Source organism: Chionomys nivalis, chromosome 1 (assembly GCF_950005125.1).
Source record: "Chionomys nivalis chromosome 1, mChiNiv1.1, whole genome shotgun sequence".
NCBI lineage: Eukaryota > Metazoa > Chordata > Mammalia > Rodentia > Cricetidae > Chionomys > Chionomys nivalis.
This window is the reverse complement of record NC_080086.1, coordinates 29,960,954-29,983,700: the sequence shown is the minus strand read 5'-3', so window position 1 is coordinate 29,983,700 and position 22,747 is coordinate 29,960,954. Positions and strand designations below refer to the sequence as shown.

At 44.6% G+C, this 22,747-nt stretch overlaps 1 protein-coding gene across 2 annotated transcripts in view; it reads left to right on the top strand.

The window, feature by feature from the left end:
* Positions 1-22,747, top strand: part of Ninj2 (ninjurin 2) — a 109,394-nt gene that overhangs the window by 18,373 nt on the left and 68,274 nt on the right. The window contains exon 1 of one of the 2 annotated variants that reach the window (XM_057784566.1): positions 12,068-12,131. The exons of the other annotated variant lie outside the window; for it this stretch is intronic. The gene's annotated coding sequence lies outside the window, so the exon portion shown is untranslated. Of the gene's footprint in view, positions 1-12,067; positions 12,132-22,747 lie in introns of those variants that run through there. 2 annotated transcript variants of the gene reach the window in all.

The following is a 22,747-nucleotide window of genomic DNA, read 5'->3' as shown; positions in this document are numbered from 1 at the left end:
GCATTGCTGGGATACTTTCCAGAGGCACAGTGGGAGATTGAGAAAGAGCAGGACAGAGGAAGAAACCCTGGGATTTTGTCTCCCCTTTTCCACGTGACCTGAAGTATTTTTTCCTCCTCCCATAGAAGCCTACTCCCCCCACCCCCTAGCATCCTGATGTGGCCTACTTATCTGCTCCTAAGGGAGGGAAGCGCCCTGGAAGGCTCCCAGACAGGCGTTCCCTCCTCCCTCCGAGGGAAGCAGAGGCTGTAAACCTGAGAGGGTGGAGTGGGGATGTTGGGCAGGGTGAGGAGGGAAAGTAAATGGAGGCTAGCGGGGACAGAGGAAGGGGCTCCAGGTGCCACTGGCTACCAAGCCTGTACAGCCCACCCCTGATGGTGTGGACCTAACAGGACTGAGTTGTCCCCACTTCACAGATGAGGAAACTAAGGCTCAGTGAGCCACAGATAAACAGCTCCTGAAAGATCTAGGACCATCTTTTATTTTGCCCTGCTGCCCCTCCCCCTTTTTTTAGTAAAGAACTGACGTTCAGAGAAGTTAAGGCATTTGTGAAAGTCATACAGCAAGCAAATAGCAGAGCTGAGGTTTGAACCCATGTCTATCTGGGTCAAACATGGGCTCTAGCCCTTGCCTAGACTACAGTTTTATTGGACTTAATAAGAAAGGATTTAGCAAAGCTGGTCTTGGCTCATGTTGGTAATCTCAGCATTTGGGAGGCTAAGGCAGGAGGATTGCTACAAATCTAAGGGCAGCCTTGGCTGCAGAGTGGGACTTTGTCTCAAAGGGGCGGAAAGGGGGAGTGTCGATTTGGCAAAGCCTGCGTTCCCAGATCTTAAGTAAATTTAGAATGCTGAGTCAGGTTGGTGATGGAGAAATCAGAGAATAATAGGATTGTATAATGCTATCGTGTTCTGCTAATCTTGGCTCTGAGGAGTCTCTTCCCCGTGGAAGGCGGTAACAGAGAACATTCTCAATTCTCTCAGTGGCTCCTCATGCCCTCAAGAGAACACCCCAGGCCCCAGCACCGTGGCTCTGGTCTTTTTGCTCTACTCAGTTTTTAAATCAGATGTTTGAAAATATACCCATATCACTCACTAAATATGAATTTGTATATAAATCTTTTCAAAGGATTTTTGCTATTTTTTTCTAATTTTATAAACTTTATTGTTTAAAAAAACTTGCAAATAAATAAAAGCATTCACCAAGATTAGTTAGTTTTCTTTTTTGATACAAATCTCACACTGTAGATCAGACTGGCTTCAAACTCTCCACAATTTTCCTGCCTCAACAACCCAAGAATAGGATTACAGGCATGCACCACACGTTGAAAGATTCACTATTTGAGTTCAGGAATTATTAGTTGAAGTGTTCCATTCTGGCCTGCGCCTGTCACTCTGTGACAGAGTGCCTGCTACTGTGTGTGAAGCCCTAAGCTCACACGGAAGCAGCAAACGTTTTTCTTTCAGGTGCCAAATAGTTGGGACTTTTGGGAAGCTCACAGCCCAAGACCTGTGCTCACGGTAGGTGACTAATAGATAAAATAGTCTATGATTAACCCCGTCCACCTCCCCTGCATGTTAAGCTCCTATAAGTACTGTTTTCTCTGTGTAGAATTTTCTCTCTCCTTCTACAGCTATATCCTATCCGCCCTGTTAGCCTCATTGCTTCGCAGTCTTTTTTTTCTTCGCCCCATGAGGCTCTGGGGCAGCAGTTCTCAGCTTGTGAGTTTCGATTTCATGGGGTCACATATGAGACTTCCTGCATATCAGATGTTTACACTGGTATTCACAGCAGTAGCAAAGTTACTGCTATAAAGTAGCAATGAAATAATTTTATGGTTGGGAGTCACCATGTATGGGAAACTGTATTAAAGAGTCGCAGCATTAGGAAGGCTGAGAACCTTTGTGCTAGGGGGTCAAACTCCGGGCCTTGCACGCATTCTGTCGTTGCGCTATGTCACATAGGTCCACACAAGAGGAACTCAGTGTCCTTATCTATAAAGTGAACCAGTTCTGCTGACAATGGTGGCACACGCCATTGTCAGAGGCAGGTGGATCTCTGAGTTCTAGGCCAGCCTGGTCTACAGAGCGAGTTCCAGGACAGCCAAGATTACACAGAGAGACCCTGTCTTGAAAAACAAAAAACCGAAACAACAACAAAAGTGAACCAGTTGTATAGGGCTATTAAGAGGATAACGTAAATCAATACACAGAAATTGATGGCCCATGAGAGCTTGCTCACCACCAGAATCCGCTTTTAATAAACTTCCGCCCAGGTGACATAGCCATATTTGGCTTCTTAGAGCAATACCTTTTGTAGCAATACCTTTTGTATAAGGAGCACTCAGTAAATGAATTTTTTAGTTTTTTATTAATTTTATTTTATGTGCATTGGTGTTTTGCCTGCATGTATGTCTACATGAAGATGTCAGATCCCCTGAAACTGGAGTGACAGACAGTTGTGAACTGGTCATGTGTGTGCTGGTAATTGAACCCGGGTCCTCTGGAAGAGACAGCCAGTGCTCTTAACCACTAAGCCATCTCTCCAACCCTTGGTTTTCTTTTTTTTTTTTTTTTTTTTTTTTTTTGGTTTTTCGAGACAGGGTTTCTCTGTGGTTTTGGAGCCTGTCCTGGAACTAGCTCTGTAGACCAGGCTGGTCTCGAACTCACAGAGATCCGCCTGCCTCTGCCTCCCAAGTGCTGGGATTAAAGGCGTGCGCCACCACCGCCCAGCGGTTTTCTTGTTTTTGATGTGGAGTCTTGCTGTCCTGCCCAGGCTGGGTCAGAAGAGACATTCAGTGTGGAGGTTCCCTCACCCTGCGAGTGTCCTTCTGCCGCAGAGGGCAACCAATAGGAAAACAAGCAACTGCAGTATGACTCAATGCAGGGTGTTAAAGGGGAACCAGAAGTGCTCGAGGAGACTTTGGGGACAAGAGCCAGCATTATAAAGCTTCAGGGATACGTTGGTAACTCAGAATCCCTCTCCAGAGTGAGAAAAAGTCTGTGACATGGGCTGCTGCCCTTATGTGAGGGGGAGGGCTCCGGAAATGAACGAACAGCTTGGTGACTTGGGGTGTAGCTCAGTGGTAGAAAAGAAGAGAGTATCTTGTGGAAAGAGGTGGCTCTGTGTAGTGTCACTTATAGGGAACTTACGTGTGTGTTCCATATCCAAAGACCTCCTTCCCACCCCTTCTGGAAAGACCTTTAACTTTGCTTCAGGGAGCTTGTTCTGCCCTCACTGATGGCCACCAAGCAAACACTGAAGCCCGTGGAGGGGTTCGAACGGGCATTATTTGGTGTCCTAGTATGAGTCTGGGTTCTTCAGAAAGACCCGTGCCTTGCAGTCTGAATGTGTGCCGGGTAAGGGCTGTGCCACTGAGGTATCCACGGCCCAGCCACCAAAGAGCCTCAGTTCTTCAGGCCTCGAACATCTGTGCACACACTCAGAGGGTTCTCGTGAGGACCGATGAGGATGTTTTATGTGTACAGTAGAGGCCCTGAATAGAGTTCATTCTCCCAATACCTAGTTTTGAGGGCCTTACAGCAAGCAGCTGCGCTCACATAGGTGTGAAGGCTGGAGCTTTAGAAACTACCAGTTTTTAGAGTCCCTACAAGACACCCTCTTTTCCACCTGGGCAGGGGGTCAGGTAACTGCTGCTGCCTCTCCCCACCCTGGCTGCTTCTCTCTTCCAGAGCCCAGCAAGGCCCCCAACCCTGCACAGCAAAACCGGGGGGGGGGGGGGCAGGGGGCCCGAGGGCTGTTTCGGTTCCTTTTTCCGCAGAAGAGTTCTTGGTTTCCTGCTGAGTTTCCCCAGGCTTCCCTTTGGCTATAGTTACTGCAGTCACCTCAGAGTGACAGCTACTGCTTTCTGAGGGCCTGGCTTTTTGTTGTTGTTGTTGCTGCTGCTGGCTTTTGTGTTGTTTTGTTTTCCTTCCAGACTTGTCAGAGCAAACCCAATTTACAGATAAGAAAACTCAAGTGAGAGAAGTTCATTTGCTCACAGTCATAGCTAGCAAGGGCCTTGCCTGGAATGACAGATGCCCCGGATAGCTGGATGAGGCCAATGCAGGACCATTTTGAAGCGTGATATTGCTAGGCTGTATTCTACCTCGTTAGACTAGGGCAGTGTTTAAGATTTCCTCCAGAGTTGTGGTCTTTACCAAGAGTGGAGTCAAAAGTGTGAGAGGAATTTCTTACTTTGAGAGAAGCATTCAGGTTTGGTGCTTATCTCTTCCCGCATCCTCATGTGGCCCCCTGCCCCTCTCTGCTTGGTATAGAGCATACAGGCTAAGCTGTAGTTTAGGGCCTCTGCAACCAGAAATCTTGCTACAGACCCACTCAGACTAAGATCAGGAGAGAGCTCTCAGATCCCATTCTTCTGGTCCTTGCAGAACACAAGCCTCCCAGAACGCCCCCTTTCAAGTGAGAAGGTAGGTCTGTTGGAGAAGTCATTGGTGGTTGTTTTTGAAGCCAGAAAGCTTTGTGTATGTGAAAGACAGAATTTGGGTTTTGCTGAGACTGACTGGTTTTTATTATTTGAAAATCAGTACAAGCAGATTGTCAAATAATTTTACCACATTAGCATGGCCAGATAAGAGAAAGGTCTAAAACCTACCTGTAGAACCTTCAGATCACTAAAGACAGTGCAGACGATTTATGAAGGCCATGTCTAACCCCCGTTTTCTATCTGGCTCCCCTTTCTTCAGCATTTAGAGCTGAAGACAGTCTGCAACACGGGAGCCACTGGGGAAGAAGAACGTGCTAGCATGAACAAGACCACTAAAACGGGAACTCGTTCTATTTCATGAAATTAAATGTGGCTTGATTCTCTAATTGAAAATCAAGCCAATGAAAAAAACATAATAAAACCGACTGAAGGTGTAGCTCAGTAGTAAAGCCAGGCTTATGTGGCATGTGAGACCCCAGGTTGCATTCCCAACACTAAACAGAATAAGAAACCACCGAGTGATGGCACACACCTTTAATCCCAGCACTCATGGGGCAGAGAGACAGATTCCTACCACTTCCAGGCCAGCCTGGTCTATACAGCAAATACCAGGGCAGGGCTGCATAGAGATCCAGTCGCAAAAACCACAAAACAAGCAAACAGACCAGGAGTCGGTTTCCACACTCACAAAGCAAGGACTTTGGATGTGATTGGTTTCTAAGCTGTCCCCCGGTTTGGAAGCTCTTGCTTCAACAATATTTTCATGAAATGACACTCTGCTCCTCCAGCTCAAAAACACGTTAATCATCTGACTAACTGCTCAGATTTCCTGCTTTATGAGATCATCATTGCCTGTTCCAAGTGCTTTTGGCTGCCAGAGAGCAAACATTCCGCGTGCGGACTGGAAAGGCATTTCACTGTGACAATAGGTCCAGCGCGCTGAGGACTGTTAATTTAATCTCAAACAGCACTGAGCTGGGGTCAGCTCCAGCAGACTTTCTGAGATTTCAGAAGACAGAATTTCCTACTTTGCTTTCTGACAACTGCAAAGGAAGATCCTTAAGGGTTTTGGCAAGGGAGACACAGGGACCTAGAAACTTCACACCACAGGCTCCCAGCTGTCAAAGTGAGAGAGCCTTCCTAGCTCCAGGCCACTTTCAATTTTGTCTAGTGGGTGGGGGTCCTTTGTGCTGTGATCTGGAGCTGGGGCTCAACCTACCTTCAGGAGGCACTGGCTGGGGCTCTATGTACATTACATCACTACAGTCGGGACATATGGGCATGTTTTCTCAGTGACTAGCTGCACATAGTTTTCAGAACTCCTCAGTGGTTCTTTACAGGCGCTTCAAACCTTGAAACCCACACATGGAACCAAAGGCGAAACTGAGTATTGTGTGTGTGTGTTTCCAGTAAATTCTCCCATAGTACTCTGAATACCCTCATGGAGGCCGATGCAAGATGTAGTGGACGCAGAGGGAAGGATTACTTCAGAAAAGTAATCAAGGGTAGAGCTCTGGAGCTGGGCTGCATGGGTTTGAACCCTGGCCGTCACCTTTTTGCTGGGCTATCTGCTCTAGGGCACATTATTTAACCTGTCTGTTAAAAATTTCTTTAAAAATTGCTTTCTTAAAAAATTGCTGTGAAGGTTAAGTGAGTTCGTTCAGGAAGGGCACCAGTAGCAATATCTGCCCCGGTATGTAAATGCGGCAGATGCCATGACAAGTTCTATGCTAACTGCCCGGGATGTATTATTTATTCTCCCTTAGAAAAAGAAAAAAAAAAAAAAAAAACAAAAACACTGAACCCTACACTAGCCAGCAAGAAATGCCTGTGCCTAGAGGAAACAAGAAATTGGAGTGAAGATCCGGCCTTGGTTTCTTCTGTTCCCTTCTTTGTAAAAGGTTTCATGCTGTGCCTAGTTAGTTCAACACACACACACACACACACACACACACACACACACACACACACACACACACCTCCGCCCGAGCTGAGGACCAAACCCAGGGCTAGCACTCCACCACTGAGCTGAGTCCCCTTTGCTTTTAAAGACAGATTCTCAGGTAGCCCAGGCTGGCCTCAAACTTGCTGTGTAGCTGAGGATGACTGTGAGCTTCTAATATCGGCTTCCTTCTGATATTACCACACCTGGTTTATATGGTCCCGGGGATTAAACCCAGGCTTCACGTATGCTAGGCAAATACTCTAGCACCCGAACTACGTCCTCAGCTCCAGCTCCCCACTTGCTTTTTTTTTTTTTTTTAACACAATAATATAAATTAGAAATGTCCCTGCTGGCAGTGGCAGCCCACGCCTTCAATCCCAGCACTCAGAAGGCAGAGGCAGGTGGATCTCTGAGTTCGAGGACAACCTTGTCTACAGAGTGAGTTCTAGGACAGTAAAGGACAGCTAAGGCTACACTGAAAAACCCTGTCTCAGGAAAAGAAAAAGAGAGAAAGGAAGAAAGAAATGTCCTTGCTAGGTAATATAGATGACAGTGGTAGTAGCTTTAGTGATGCTGGTTGACCCTAAGACCTTCTATGTCCTTAGCTAATGTTCAATTAAACTTATTTTTACCTGTCGCAGAAAATTACATGCTGTGAATATGCACTGGACTGTTCTTTTAGATGTTTTTAAATTACATTTATTTATTGTAGGTACATGTATGTGTATGCATGTGCCAGGGTGCATGTGTGAAGGTCAGAGCACAACTTTGGGGAGTAGGTTTTTTCCTTCCACTGTGTGTGTCCCAGAAATCAAAGTCAGGTTGTCATACTTAGTGGCAAGTGCTTTACACACTTAAATATCTCAATGGCCCTGACCTGGACTATTTATATTTCCCTACTCATGACTGTGTTTAACATGTACTGTATACTTCATGTGGGAGGGAACAAAGATAGCAAAACAGCACAGAGAGCAAAACAGCATAGAGCATGGTTCTCAACAACTTAACTTTATAGAGACACTCAAAACTTACGTGAACTAATCAGGGATCAACACAAGCAGCTATGTAGTGAAATACTGAACCAAACTTAAAACTAACAAATATCTGTGGTGACTCACAAGCTTGCGATCTTATGATCCATAAGGTTGGTGCAGAAGGCTTGTTGTGAATTTGAGGTTAGCTTGAGCTGTATGGTGAATACCAGGCTAGCGAGTCTACACAATGAGGCTCTACCTCAAACAAAACAAAACCAAAACAACCCGAAACTAAGTTTCAGTGCTACTGTGATAGGTGTGGCCAGTGAAAAGACATAATTTAACAGGAAATAAACACTGAGCATGTGCTGGGGTTGAGGTCTGTGTCCTGGGATCCCTTGCTGGAGGAAAGCCATTGGTAGGACTTCCAGGCTCGCCGGGAAACTGCTCATAACAAGAAGGACCAGTCTGTGCTGCCATAACAAGCCTCAACACAACAGCACAGGGTGTCTTAGCCGGAGGTGGAATGCTGCCCTTCTGGGCAGTCTCCTGCAGCTTGCTTAGCATGTGGGCAGTCTCTGCCTTCTGAAGAGGGCAGTGGGTAGTTCCTACTTCTACCCTGGTACAGAGGCTAGCCTGCTGTTGAGTTACTGAGAACCTTCTTTAGGGCATCAAAATGGTTGCCTGGTGGCTCCAAGTTGGGGACATATTGTACTCAGGCACCCACAAGCTTTTGCTAAGGCTGAATTTATCTCACCCCACCCCTAAGACATGATCACAACCTAAGCCAGTAACCTGGTTGCCAAGAAAGCTGGGTAGGTCAAAGTCCACCCTTACCATTCCTTCTTCAGGGTCTGACCTGACAGTGTCTTGATACCTTAGGGGAAAAAAACTGGATCCTGATTTTGTTCGCTACACTTAAATATCTCAGGCTTTTTTCTCTGCATTGATGGAGTAGCTGATAATCAATGACAGAACAAACTATACTAAGTACCTACTACGGTGTTAGCTCTTTTGCAACAAAATTGGGTGTTTGATCTCTGGGTTTTCTTGTTTGTTTGTTTAGTTTGTTTGTTTTTTTTTTTCCAAGACAATGTTTCACTATGTATCCCAGGCTGTCTTAGAATGCACAGAGATCCACCTGTCTCTGCCTCCCAAGTGCTGGGATTAAAGGTGTACACCACTGCCCAGCTGAGATTATTGTTACTGTTTTGTTTTGTTTTAAGGTTAAGAGAAAAATGAGACAAGTACTAGGGATGTAGCCCAAGGGTAGGTGACTTGCTTAGAAGGCATGAAGCCCTGAAATCTGTCTCCAGCACCACCTAAAACTGGAAGTAGTGGCCCATTCTGTGATCTCATCACTCAGGAGGTGGAGGCAGGGGGTCAAGGATTACTCATTGCGTTTCCTTATTCTGACTCTGAAGTCTCTGTTAATCTGAAACAGCAATCTACTTCTTCGTCATCCTACTTGACATTCTTGAAGGTCAGTTATTTTAGAGACTCTTTTTGGAGCTGTCTCATTTCTCCCTCTTATAATTTGACTTGGGCTCAATTAAGTTGTAAACTATAGTAACCAGTTTTTATCCTTTTAAGAGTATAAATTAGTGATGCTAACATTTTCACGGTGACTTTGTGCAGGGTGAGAGATAGGGATCTAGTTCTTTCTCCTATATGAGGGTATCCAGTTTTGCCAGCATCATCTGTAGAAGAGGCTTCCTTCTCCCCAACCCATGTATGTTTTTTATACCCTTGTCAAAGATTGTGTGGCTGAAACTGTGTGGTTTAGTTTCTGGGTCCTCTACTCTATTCCGCTGGTCTACAGCTCTGGTTTGGCACTGTCTTGCTGTTTTGTTACTCTGGCTCTGTAGAACAATTTGAAAGCAAGTATTGTGTTGCTTCCAGCATTTCTGCTAAGGATTGCCTTATCTTTGTGGGGAGGAGACTTTTGTGCTTCCATCTGGATTTTAAAATTGTTATTTCTATTTCTGAGAATAAGAATGCCCTTGGAATTTTGATGAAGAGTGCTTTAACCACATAGATTATTTCTGGCATTTTCGCAATATTAATTATTCTAATCCACAAGCATAGGAAATTTTTTCATCTTCTAGGGTCTTTTTCATATTTTTTTTTCTTTAAATAGGGTCTTGCTATGCATCCCTGATTGGCTTAGAACTGCATATACAGACCAGGCTGGCCCCAAACCTGTATCCGTCTTCCTTCCTTGTCTTCTGAATGCTGGAATTTCAGGTGTGCACCACCAATGCTCAGCTCAGTGTCTTAAATTTTCATTATAGAGATCTTTCACCTTATGTTTGTACCTAGATTTTTTTTAAACTATTAGAAATTTTTTTAAAAAAAGCTTTTAGGTTCACCTGTCCCCAATTTCTTTCTCAGTAAGTTTGCTATTGGTATACAGAAGATCTACTGGGTTTTGTATGTTAGGTTTGTGTCCTGCTGGTTTGTTGAAAATGCTTCTCAAATCTAAGCATTTTTTGGTGGAGTCTTCAGGGCCTTTTAAGTGTAGCATCCTGTTACCTGTAAATAAAGCTTTTTATTTTATTTCTTTCTTATGTATCCCTTTTCATTCTTTCCTTGTTTGTCTTAGTTACTTTTCTATTGCTGTGATAAAACACCATGACCAAGACAACTTATAAAAGAATTCATTTAATTTGGGACTTATGGTTTCAGAGGGTTAGGGACTGTGGTGGTAGAGCAAAGACATAGCAGCAGGAACAGCGCAGCACTTATATCTTGATTCAAAAGTTGGAGAGAGAGAGAGAGAGAGAGAGAGAGAGAGAGAGAGAGAGAGAGAGAGAGAGAGAAGACTGGGAATGGTGCCAGGCTCTTGAATGCTCGAAGCCTATCTCCACCGACACCTCCTCCAAAAAACGCACCTCCTAATCCTTCCCAAATAAATCTACCAACTTGGGGCCAAGCTTCTGGAGGCCATTCTCATTTAAACCGCCACACTGTTACACCGCTCCTGCTAAGACTTCAAGCCCTGTATTTAATAGGAGTGGTGAGGGTGAGCGCCTCGGCATCATTCCTGACCTTAAATGAGATTATTTTAGTTTTTCCCCTTTTAGTATAATATCGGCTATAGGTCTGTGATATATAGCTCTTATTATGTAGAGATGTGTTTCTTCTACTCACAGTTTCTTCAGGACTTTTATCATGAAAAGATATTGAACTTTATCAAAAGCAGCTCCCCCTTCCCTCCCTCCCTCTCTCCCTCCCTCCCTTCCTCCCTTCCTTCCTTATCATTGTGTGTTAGTACTGATGCAGGGTGGGGGAGCGCGTTCCTTAGCACACGTGTGAAGGTCAGAAAATCACTTTGTGGAGTTGATTTTCTCCTTCTACCTTTTCATGGCTCCTGGGGATTGAACTCAGGTCACCTGGCCTGTGGAGCAAGCCCTTTTACCTGATGAACTGTCTTGCTGGTCCTCAAAGGACTTTTCTGCAGCTGCGGAGATGACTGTGATTTTCTCACCTTAAGCCTATTTCTGTGCCGTTTTACATTTACTGCTTTGCGTATGTTCAGCTACATTTGCATCTCTGGAATGAAGCCAGCTTCATCATGATGTATGATCTTCTTAATGTGTTCCTAAATCTGTGTTTCAAGTGTTTTGCTGAGCATTTCCGGGTCTATGTTCATCAAGGAAATTAGTGTACAATTAATTGTCTTCTTTTGTTGAATCCTCATCCGGCTAAGGTACCAGGATAATGCTTATAGATTTATAGATAGGTTTGGTAGTGCTCTTTCCATTCCTTTTTATAATTTTTATTTCTAAAACTACATCTATTTACTTACCTGTAATGTATATGTGTATGCGCGTGGGTGCGGCATGCTCTGACACACGTATGAAGGTGAGAGAACTGCATGCAGGATTTGGTTTTTACCCTTTATTCTTGCAGCTGAGCTCAGGTTGTCAGGCTTGGAGTCAAGGTTCTTTCCCTCCTGAGCCAGCTCACTGGCGTTTGTTTGTTTGGAGACAGTATCTTGCTACGTAGCCCAGGCTTGCCTAGGACTCACTGTGTAGCCAAGACTGACTTCAAACCCGCAGCGGCCCTTCTGTCTCCTTCTCCTGAAGGCTGCTGGGATTACAGACAGGTGTCAGCACACCCAGCTATCCTTCCCTTTCTGTTTTATGGAAAAGTTGGAGAAGCGTTAGTTTTTAGGCTTTCTTTAAAGGTTTGGGGTAACTCAGGGTCAAAGGCATTTGGTCGCGGTTCTCAGTGTCATGGTTTTGCTAAGGAACTGTTCAGGTGGTACATCCCTTTGTTTTAACTTCAGTAGGTCACACGAGCCTAGGATTTTATTTCATTTTATATTCAAATGTAAGTTTTCGAAATATTCCCTAATGACATGAATTTCACCAGACTCTCTTAAAGCATCTCCTTCCTTCTCTCGGTGAGATTGGTGGGGGCTCGCTTGTCTGTTTCTTCACTAGATAGACTCCGTCATTCTCTTAGTTTCTGCTTCATTCATTTCCGCCCCGATATTTATTATTCTCACTGTCTTCTGCTTTGAGGATTGTCTGGAAGTATATAACTTTTTACTTTTGATCTCTCTGATTTTGGTTTGTTTGTTGGTTTGCTCTTTTGAGACAGGATCTTTCTGCCTAGCCCAGCCTGGTTGCCAACTAGTAGCAATGCATTTGCCTCTGCCAAGGGTAGTGACAGCTGGTGTCTGTCCCTGACCTGACCTCTGCTATGGTCAACAGCCTTCCCCCGAGAACCACCTTAGCCAGTCTAGGATCTCCTGGTAAGGTGCACTTGCACTTTCATTTGATTTTAGGAATTATTTTATTTCCTCACTGATTTCTTTAATGATTCAAAGACCATTCAAAAGATGTTTTTCAGTATTTGTCTGTTTCTGGGGTTTCTCTCATAATTAGTTGCTAGTTTTATTCTGTTGTGGTGTGATATAATACACAAAACTACTTTTTAATTTTATTTATTTCCTGGTGTGTGTGTGTGTGTGTGTGTGTGTGTGTGTGTGTGTGTGAAGGTCAGAGGACAACTTGCAGAAGTCATTCTCTCCTTCCACCATGTGGGTCCCAAATGGATCAAACTGTGGTTGTCAGGTTGCTCAGAAGCATCTTGTACCTGCTGAGACAACTTGCCAGCACCATGGTGTTTTTAACTCTAAAATTTGTTGTTGTTGATTTCTAGTTTGGATGCCTTATCTGAAGAAGGGATGAGAGTACTATTTCTTCCACCATTACTGTATGAGTACCTGTCTGGCTTTTTATGCTCATTAGTGTTTTTTTTTTTTAAATTGGAAGCCCCAATATTTGATCCATATTATTAACATTTGGTATAGTCCCCTTCATTAATATATAGTGGCCTTTAAATTTTTCTGATTAATTTTGGTTTGAAGTCTACTTTATCAAATATCTGAGTAGATATTTGATTATTTTATTCTAAATTTTTTTTCAGCTTCAGCCTTCTTGATTAAAAATTGGCTTCCAGACCAGGCAGTGATGACACATGCCTTTAATCCCCAGCACTTGGGAGGCAGAGGCAGGTGGATCTCTGTGAGTTCGAGGCCAGCCTGGTCTACAAGAGCCAGTTCCAGGACAGCTAGGGCTACACAGAGGAACCCTGTCTCGGAAAACAAACAAACAAACAAAAAATTGACTTCCATCCTTTAGGCTCAGTTGTTTGTGGTCTTTGTTGGTGATGTGTGTTTCTTGGGCCTTGTTTTTAAGATGCCAGCTTACATCTTCTTTCCTGCGAGTTGAGGGCATTTGCAGTTAAAGCTTTATTGAGAGACATTTGCTAATTCCTGTGATGTTGTTGGTTTTTCTGGCTGGCTGGATTCTTACTTGTTCTTAACCCTTGCCCTAATCCTATCAGGGGTTTTCTGATGTACCACACTGGGCATGATGAAGCCCTCCTTAGCTCTTCTCTGACCATACAGTTCTCTCACAGAGTGCTTACCTTCCTGGGCTCTCATAATTGGGGCTGTTTCTTCATCCTCTGTAGGTTCCTTTAAGGTACCGTCTGGAGTGCTGTCATGGTGGTCACAGGTTGCCTTTGTCTGGGCTTGTCTTGCAATGTCCTCATTTCTCTATATTGCTCTATATAGCACTCCTGATGGGCACTTATTTTCAGGGCTTGAAACACATTGTTCCATGCTTGGCTTTTAAAGGCTGCTGATCAGAGAGAGATCTGGTGTTTCTGGAGTGTACTTTCCTTTGTCTATAAGCTGACACTTTTTTCTTATAGTTTTTACTTTTTTTTTCCTTTTTTCTTCTTCTTTTTTTGGTTTTTCGAGACAGGGTTTCTCTGTAGCTTTGGAGCCTGTCCTGGAACTGCCTTTGTAGACCAGGCTGGTCTCGAACTCACAGAGCTCCTAGTGCTGGGATTAAAGGTGTGTGCCACCACCACCGCCCGGCGAGGGAAATTCTTATAGTTTTTAATATTGTTTCTTTGTCTTGTAATTTTAATGTTTTATTTTTATTTGGTTATTATTTTTGCTTTGCTGATTATTTTTAAAATAAAGTCACATGCAAACCAGGTTATGTATTCTTCCTCCCCCGACCCTACCCCCGCCCTTTCATTTTTCAAGACAGGGTTTCTCCGTGTAACTCTGTCCTGGAATTGATTCTCTCTGTAGACCAGCCTGGCCTGGAACTCATAGAAATCCTCCTGCCTCTGCCTCTTGAGTGCTGGGATTAAAGGTGCGTGCCACCACTGCCCTGCTATGTATTCTGTTTTGTTTTGAGGCAGTCTCACTCTAGAACCTAGCTGGTGAAGAACTCACTAGACTAGTGTCAAACTCCTGAACTCTGGGATTACTGGTTAAAGCCACCAGTACCTGAGTACACCAGTACTCAGGCTTTATGTTTGGGCAATTTTAAATTATATTTTATTGACTTAGTTCTCTCTCTCTCTCTCTCTCTCTCTCTCTCTCTCTCTCTCTCTGTGTGTGTGTGTGTGTGTGTGTGTGTGTGTGTGTGTACAGGGCATGTGTAGCAGTCAGAGGACAATTCATAGGAATTGATTCTCTATTTACTACATAGGTCCCAGGAATTGTCAGACCTGGCAATAAGTTTGCCTGCTGAACCGGGCTATGTGTGTTTGGCTTTTAGCTGTATCATGTCATCAAGAGATGTTTCTGTGGTCATATCTATTTAGAGTTCAAAATACTCCTCGTGTTTGGGTGTCTGTTTCTTTCTCTACATTGGGAAATAGTCTGTTGTGGTTTCCTTAAATAGATTCTTTAGGCCTTCAGTTTGTATCTCAGCTGCTCCTCCTACCTGTGGATCTTAAATTTAGTTTCTTGACTGTATCCTAGAGTTCTTGGATGTTTTGGGCCTGGACAGATTTTCTTTTTCTTGTTTGATTCTTTTTTTTATGGATCTGGGGTTAGAATCCAAGGCCTTGACCGTGCAAGGTAAGTGCCTTATCTTCAAGATACATCCCTGCCCTCACCACATTTTAAAATTTGAGATGGACTTGTATTAATTTCCCAGGCTGACCTTGAACTTGTGACCCTCTTGCCTGAACCTCCCAAGTAGCTATGATTATTGCCTTGTACCACCAGGCCTGACTATTTTGTTTCTTTATTGCTGTTTGAATGTAGTGTTTCCTTAACTTTGCTCTTCATATCTGGTGTTCTTCCTTCCTGGTCGTCTGAATGATCTACACCTTTTTAAAATTGGTTTGCTGACTTCTCTTCCATGTTGCTGACTTTCTTGTTTGTTCTGCTACCGGTTTACTTGTTCTGTGTGCTGGCTTTCCCCTCCAAGTCCTTAACCGATTTCCTATTCATCTGCTTTTTGTAACCTCTTGAGGGTCACTGATCGTTTTCACTCCTAAATTTTGAAATCTTTATTTAACGTTTAACTCATTTCAGTGTCTTTGAGGTCGTTAGTTGAAGAGTTAGCATTTTGGGTTTATGTCTTTTCCATATCCCTCGTGTTTTGGTATTTGCTTATGTCTGCTAGTTTCATTAGGGGGCATCTTAGAGAGCAGTTGGCTTTTGAGGGTTCAGACCCCTGTGCCACGCAGGAAAAGCAAACCGCTTTGTCTCCTGTCCCCGACAGAAGCTTCAGGTGGAGCTGTGCTTGACTTGACTTTCTTCCTCTCCCGGCTTTGCCTTTCGCTCTCGCTGGACTGCAGGCCATCCTATCCCTCCTTTTGGAGTTTCTGAAGCTCTTCTCCTCTTTCTGCCTTTGGAACAGAATCTGACTTTCCTTATTCTGATACTTCTCCTGTCGCGGATCGCACAGAGGCATCGTCTAGTCTGCCACCTTACCTAGGGTTGTAGTAGGGTTCTAGTTTATTTTCTTGTTGCTAAGCTACAAGAATTCTTTCTTCTTTATTGTCATTTTCTTTTTCCTCTCCCTCCCTCTCTCCTTTCCTTCCTTCCTCACTTTCTTTTCCTGAGATAGCATCTTACTATGTAGCCCAGGCTAAACTTACCATCCCGTCTCAGTATCCTGGATGTTACAATTTCAGGCACATACCATAGTACCCAGTCCAAAAGCTTCTATGTCTTCTAATATTGACCCTTTATTTTATATATATATATATATATAATATATATTATGTAATATATATAATTAGAAATACCCTCTTCTGTTCTGAGTTGTCTGTTCATTCTCTTAACAGTAATTTCATACACAAAAGTTTTTAATTTTTGTTTTTGTTTATTGAGACAGTTTCTTTGTGTAGTCTTGGCTATACTGGAACAAACTCTGTAGACCAGGCTGGCCTTGAATTCACAGAGATCCACCTAGCTCTGCTTCCAGAGTGCTGAGATTAAAGGAATACATCACCACCACCCAGCCAAAAACTTTAACTTGGATGAAATCTAATTTATCATTCCTCTTGTTGTTATATTTGCCATAATAGTCTAGAAAAAAAAAATCATTGCCAAAGACAACATGAAGGGTTTTGTTCTTTCTTTCATTTTCTTTTCCATTCCTCCCTTCTTTCTTTCTTTCCTTCCTCTCTGTGCCTCTCTCTCTCTCTCTCTCTCTCTCTCTCTCTCTCTCTCTCTCTCTCTCTCTCTCCCTCCCTCCCTCCTTGAGCTTTTGCCTCCACCTTCTGAGTACAGGAACTATTGGGATTATCGCATAGGGCATGACATTCTGCTTCTATCTATGGTGTTTGAGATCAAACTTAGGACCCTCTATGTCAGGCGAGCACTGCACCAGCAGAGCTGTGTCCTAGCCTCCATTATCTTTGCTTAGAAGAATCCTACAGTTTTAGTTCACAAATTCAGGTCTTTATATCAGCTTTTCCTTGAAATGTTGTCTTGGGAACCCTGGTTCACCTGGTACACATTATGCAGCTCAAGCTGTCCTTGAACTCACAGCAATCCTCCTGCCTCAGCCTCCTGAGTGCTGGGATTACAAACATGAGCTAGCATGACTGCTCCTTGCTCTGTTTTGGGTTCACTTTTGCATATAGGCTCCTTTTCACTCTTTTGTGGAAAGATATTTTAAATCTGCCTTTTCTAGAACTATTTATTTTTGACAAGGGGGCTAAGACCATTAAATAGATAGCCCCCTTGTCAAAAATCAGTTTAGCAGGAGCTGGAGAGGGAGCTCAGCAGTTAAAAGCACTGGCTGCTCTTCCAGGGGACCCAGGTTTGATTCCCAGCACCCACAGGGTGGCTCACAGCCCTCCCAGTTTCAGGGTATCAGGTGCCCCCTCTGTCCTCCACAGACAGGCAAAGACAGGTGCATAGACATATCATACGCTATACACACAAATAGACACAAAATGCCGGGCGATGGTGGCGCACGCCTTTAATCCCAGCACTCGGGAGGCAGAGGCAGGCGGATCTCTGTGAGTTCGAGACCAGCCTGGTCTACAAGAGCTAGTTCCAGGACAGGCTCCAAAGCCACAGAGAAACCCTGTTTCGAAAAACAAAAAAAAAAAAAAAAAAAAAAAAAAAAAAAAAAAAAAAAAAAAAAAAAAAAAAAAAAAAAAAAAAAAACAAAAAAACAAATAGACACAAAATAAAACAAACAAACCCTTTAAATGGTTTTATGAAATCAGTTTACGGTGCCTGAGGAATTGTGAGCTCTGTTGGCTGTCATTGGGCTATGACTCCTCGTTCCACCTTGAGAAGTATACATGTGGTCTCTCCCGACTTGTTCTTCTGGGACACAGAGGGCTTTCTGTGTCACAGAGACCTGAACTTGAATGCTGTGAAGGGAGCAACACTTTCTGAGAGCCCGGTTTCCAGGCAGACATTTAAAAACTCAGGGTTAAGAAAGCATTTCATTCTGTCTCGAGCTCATTCTTCCACTGTCTTAGGCACAATAACTTTTCTCCTCAGAGAACTCAGAGAGAGAGCCTGTGGCGTGCTGTGTTGAAATCCATGGCATTCGGAACCAGAGTAATTGTGTGTTTAGGTTTTGGCTTGTAAGAAAAAAATTGCAATGAATTAATTGTTTATGGAGCACAGTTTATGTGAGGCGTTATAACACACAATTCAAGGTGACTTTCCAGCTACTTAGAAAGGGATACGTGTCAAGGAATGAGTTAGCGATTACTTGGAGACGGAATTCCGATTCGGAGGTGAAGGTGAAGAATGCTAGGTATTAAAGCAAAGGCCAGAATGAGTAAGCACTCTGAGAACAGTGTAGCCAGTCTGACTCCACGAGAGGGTGTGGGGGTGCGCTAGTGTATGGGTGTGGTGAGACCAAACAGAGGGCTCAGAAATAATCAGGCAAGAATGCATGCCAACATTAGTAGATAGTAGCAAACCCTTAAAATGTCCCAAGTGTTATTTATTTATTTATTTAAAGGCAACTCTCCTGTTGGCCATTCGGCCCTAAATGGCGTGTAGCTGAGGCTGCCCTCGAACTCCTGATCCTCCTGGCTGTATCGCCCACGCGCAGAGATCACAAACACCAGCTGTGATCAGTTTTGTTTAACGGAGAAAGGGGCACTCACTGTTCTGCAGAGTGTGGTCCAGAGGGAACACAGGATTAACTATGAGACAGGAAACTGGGTCGGGGGCTTCTCTGGAACAGAAAGTTCTAAATCTTTATGACGGTTCCGAGTCTGACTAGAGTCTACTACTGTCAGGGAATGAGATGGACTTAAAATTCCCGAGATCCTACCCAAATGCAGAGCGGCCCACTAACCTTTCATGCTAATGGCGTGACATTTCCATGCTTGGTTCTGGCTTGGGTTTGGCACGTTCCCAGCATGCCAAGCTTCTCAGCTACAGGCAGGACTATAATCTTAGTTCCTTTGCTGTCACAAAGGTCAAGTTTCCTAAAGATCTTGGTAGAGCGGCTGAAATTTGCCTCTGTTGGTAAAAGTGGAGGAACACCGGGCGCATTGCAGACAACCTGGGTCTCTTCCCAACTACGCCCCTCCCGCAAGCCTAGCAAGGTCTCAGTCCTTCCCACAGCAGCTGAGATTACCTGTGATTCATGCCAGCTGCTTCAGCTGCTCTGTCCCAGACTGGGACGCCAGGCCTCACCACTTAATATTTTGGGGTCACAAGAAAGAGAGAAGCAGGAAGTCACTTGTGGGCTTGAATCAGAACCTGGGGTGCTGCACCGACAATGAGCATTCCAGGGTGCAGAGTGCAGAGCCCTGTGAGCCAGCAGGCCTGTTTCCACTGTGGTCAGAGTCTGGCTGTCTTTCACCCTCCCTGCCCTGCCTGGGCACTCTTGACATTGGAATCTCCTCAGATGGCCACTGTTTGGTTTTCAACCAGGAAAACAAAGAAGGGCGATTTGTTCTCCTGCCGTCTTTCGCTGGACAGAATCTCTGACTCTATTTGCTGGTTGTGCTTGCCCTAGACATCTACGTCTGGACATAACTTTAATCTCTGAGAACACAGAAGTCTGTACTGAATCCTTTTCCGTATCCTGAGCCTAAGGTCCGTCTTCATCCCCCTCTTGTCCCTTTAATCGATGATTAATTCTGCAGCCTGATAATATTCCACTCACAAATTGCTATTTCAGCCGACCTTCCCGAACACTTGTGCATCCTTGCCACACATCTTGTGTTTCCTCGGGATCTGGTTATGCTGTCTTCTGTGTGCCTTTCTGGAATAACTATAAGGCAGTGAAAAATAAAAAAAAAAATCTTTAATTTTCAAGGCCATGCCATGAACTCGGCCCCCATAGGGATAGTGCACAAAACGTGCACACTTAACTCCAGTCGCTCAAGAGTTTCAGATAAAATTTCTTGAAATCTTTTGTCCTTTGTTCTTCATTCAGTTTCTTGTTTTGCTGTCTTTTTTATCTCCTTTTCTCACCAGTAGCTGAAATAGAATGAAGAACAAGAAAGGGGGCCGTGAACAGAATGTTTAAAAAGCCAGAACACACACACACAAGCACACACACATGCATACACACACGCACATGCACACACACATCACACACACATGCACTACACACACACAAACACACACGCGTGCGCGCACACACACACATTTACATTTCTCATTTCATGTGAGTAACTTCCTAGATGCCTGTGCATGTCTAGAACATTCCCAAAAGGCTACTCACACACATGTGCACATACACATGTGAAAGCAAAGGAGTAAGTCACAAACAATCCCACGCTAGTTTGGAATTATGATTAATATAATGGTTATTTATTTAAAGAGGAAAAAACTTACAGATCACCATCCCTCTGTGCAATCAGGAAGGGAGACTAGTCGCCGGAAGCGGAGCAGGAAGTAAGAGAGCGCGAGGAGGGAAGTGGCGCCTCTTTTTTAAAGGGAGAGACCACGCCCCAATGGGCTGGTATCTCAGCGGCTATTGGCTGGAGGAGCGGAAGGACCTCCCGCAACACACATGCACCGCCACACACCCATGCACCTCCACACACACATGCACACATTTGCACTTCTCATTTCAAGTGAGTAACTTCCTAGATGCCTGTGCATGCCCAGAACATCCCCAGAAGGCTACACACACACACACATGTGCACACACATATGCACCACACACACACATGTGCACGCACACACATTTGCACTTCTCATTTCAAGTGAGTAACTTCCTAGATGCCTGTGCATGCCCAGAACATCCCCAGAAGGCTATTAGAGACTGCCCACCACCGAACGGAGGTGTAAGGGACAGGCTTCTGCATTGTTTTGTTTTTGTTTTTGTTTTGTTTCTCTAAACCTTTGTCCAGAGAACATCCTGTACTGTCATTTCCAAATTGCTGGTTTAGAAATAGAACCAGAACCAGTAGGCTGGGTCCAGAGGCTGAGACAGGGGTTGTTGCGGAGGCCACCTGCACAGCCCTTCCAGTCTGCAACCTTCTCTCCTTCGCTTCCAGGGCCCAAGGCCTTGACTCCTACCTCAGCCAGTAGGAAAGGAAATTTTTGCTTGATGTTTCTCTTTGAGACAGGGACTCACTTGCAGACAGACTAGGATGGCCTTGAACTAACGATCCTCCTGCCCAGTCTCCCGAGCATTGGGATCTCAAGTGTGTTCTGTCATACCTGGATTTTTAAATGTTTCAGAGACACCTTAGATCTTACTTGGCACGTATCTCAGAAGTTCCTTTTTCTCCTCTAAAACCCACCCTTCCTCCCTCCCTGTATTCTTGGGTAAGTGGACCAGACTCCCAGTGATGGGGCGTGGTGAGGCTGAGCAGGGGCTCTCCGAGGAGCCTGAACCTACAGGCCAATGTAGCCCTGCAGGGATGGAGGAAGGGAGGGAGGGCAGTTGCAGGAAGCCTTCATTCTTCAGCCCGTATTTAGAAACTGCTTGGAGTAAGCGGTGGCCGTCTCTGCTTATAATTATAACTGAGGACTCCTTTCTCCTAAACTCTGCTTCAGATGTTTACTGCTTTCTTTTAAAACAAATGGGGTGGGGAAGGAAGGGGAAAAGGAGGGAGGTAAGGAAGAAAGCGGGAACGTAAAGGAAAGGGAAAAATAAGAAATAAAAGGGAAGAGCTAGGCAGCTAAAGGTGTACGTCCCAAAAGTGTGTGTTCCGAAGGTGTACGTCCCAAAGGTGGACGTCCCAAAGGTGGGCATCCCAAAGGTGGACGTTCCAAAGGTGGGCGTCCCAAAGGTGGGTGTCCTAAAGGTGGGTGTCCCAGAGCATTCTTCTGGGGAACTGGGAGTGGGTTGAGAAAGTTCTTTCTGTCTTGGGCCTAACCTGAAGTCATCAGTCTTGAGTAAAACTTGGAGTTCTCCAAGATGGGACTCCAAACTAGTGTTTCTATGCTCTTTCCATCAGCCCTTCAGATCTCAGGGTGTTGGGTCCCTAGAGGACAGGCCTTCGCACCCCTTGTGTCCTGCTTACCTCTGGTGTGAACTCAGCCAGACCCCGACCTTTAGTCTCAGCTTTCTCCCATAGCATCATAGCATCGGGAGCAGGCGTAGCAGCAGCCCTACCCCATAGGCTAACTGTGAGGATAATGTGTGGGACGTGAGCATGCAGGATGGGGTAGGGACCGGTCCTCACTGGGTGAGAGAGGAGACAGAGATTGATTCCTCATAGACATTCTTGGTTGTTGTACAAAAAGGAGGAAAGGATGGTCACAGAGCATTTGCCCTGGGTCTATACTCAACTACAAAAAAAAAACAAAAACAAAACCCAAAATGTAAATTATTATAGTGTGCATGAGCACAGGCAAGCACATGTTTATATGCTATGACACACATGTAGAGGTCAGAGGACAACTTTATGGTATTGGTTCTTGTCTACTCTTTTTTTTTTTTTTTTTTTTTTTTTTTTTGAGACAGGGTCTCTCTTTCTGTAGCCCTGGCTAGCCTGGAACTCGCCATATAGACTAGTGTGGTACTTGAACTCACAGGGAGCCAGCTCTGCCTCTTTAATGTTGGAGTTAAAGGCTGCGCACACTGCTCTCTTTCTACTTTTGTATACGTTCCCAGGATTAAACAAGGTTGCCGGTCTTGCACAAGAAGAGCTTTGCCCACTGAGCCATCTTGTCAGCCCAATAAAAATTTTTGAGACTGCATCTCATGTAACCAAGGCTGGCCTCAAACCCCTATGTAGTTGAGGCTAGCCTTGAACTACTGATCTTCCTGCCTCAACTTCTCAAATGCTAGAATTACAAGCATGCATCTCCCTGCCCAGCAAAAAAGTTGATTTTTTTTTCCAAGAGGAAAACATCTACACCCCGTTTTCCCCTTGAATGTGTTTTGCTCTTGTTAGTTGGCTGTCCTGGGACCTAGGCACTCAGGCGTGTTGGAAATCTCCAGCCCCCATCACCTTTGTTAAAGTAAGCCGTGGCACCGAGGCCTGTTTTAGGATTGGGAACATTACCACCAAGAGCAGTGTCTCAGCCCAGCCTAGCGGTCTGAAGGGCTGTGGAGGGATCACACAGCCTCTGACACATGGTCATAATCGTCATAATCGAAAGACTCTCGAGCTCCCTGTCTGCTCTGACTAATGCTCTCA